The sequence below is a fragment of the Halyomorpha halys genome, unplaced genomic scaffold (assembly GCF_000696795.3).
Source record: "Halyomorpha halys isolate HHAL.00 unplaced genomic scaffold, Hhal_1.1 Scaffold726.1, whole genome shotgun sequence".
Classification (NCBI taxonomy): domain Eukaryota; kingdom Metazoa; phylum Arthropoda; class Insecta; order Hemiptera; family Pentatomidae; genus Halyomorpha; species Halyomorpha halys.
The window spans coordinates 177,027-177,734 of record NW_027116696.1 but is presented as its reverse complement, the minus strand read 5'-3'; the positions used below and the strand labels follow the sequence as shown (position 1 = coordinate 177,734).

At 33.3% G+C, this 708-nt stretch overlaps 1 protein-coding gene and 1 long non-coding RNA gene across 3 annotated transcripts in view; both read right to left on the bottom strand.

Annotated features, from left to right (window-relative positions):
- Positions 1-708, bottom strand: part of LOC106685728 (nucleolar transcription factor 1-A) — a 28,699-nt gene that overhangs the window by 19,993 nt on the left and 7,998 nt on the right. The window lies entirely within an intron of this gene.
- Positions 45-708, bottom strand: part of LOC136797280 (uncharacterized) — a 1,553-nt gene continuing 889 nt past the window's right edge. The window contains exons 2-4 of the long non-coding RNA XR_010845136.1: positions 619-700; positions 329-410; positions 45-297 (exon numbers count right to left, since the gene is read on the bottom strand). This is a non-coding gene — a long non-coding RNA (uncharacterized lncRNA). The remainder of the gene's footprint in view (positions 298-328; positions 411-618; positions 701-708) is intronic.

Here is a 708-nt window from a genome sequence, read left to right as displayed (position 1 = left end):
AGTTACTTCAAAATAAAATAAATCCACCTCCTGAATCAAGTACTCTTATACCTGAGAATAATTCAAACAGACCAACTACAAGATTTACTTCAAATTAAAATAAATTCACCTCCTGAATCAAGTACTCTTATACCTGAGAATAATTCAAATAGACCAACTACCATAGTTACTTCAAAACAAAATAAATCCACCTACTGAACCAAGTACTCTTATAGCTGATAATAATTCAAATAGACTAACTATCAGAGTTACTTCAAAATAAAATAAATCCACCTCCTGAACCAAGAACTCTTATACCTGATAATAATTCAAAATAGACTAACTATACCTGATAATAATTCAAATAGACTAACTATCAGAGTTACTTCAAAATAAAATAAATCCACCTCCTGAATCAAGTACTCTTATACCTGAGAATGAAAGGAATATGGTCCGGGTGCGGTCAAGAAAAACTCAAATAGTAGAGATATACTAATTTAATGAGCCAACGTTTCGCCCCACGTTGCAGGGCTTCTTCAGGGCTATTTTGACGGCAGTCAAAACTAACTTTTCTTGACCGCACCCGGACCATATTCCTTTCATCTTCACACACGGTCAATCAATAATCTTCCAATATACCTGAGAATAATTCAAACAGACCAACTACAAGATTTACTTCAAAATAAAATAAATCCACCTACTGAACCAAGTACTCTTATACCTGAGAAT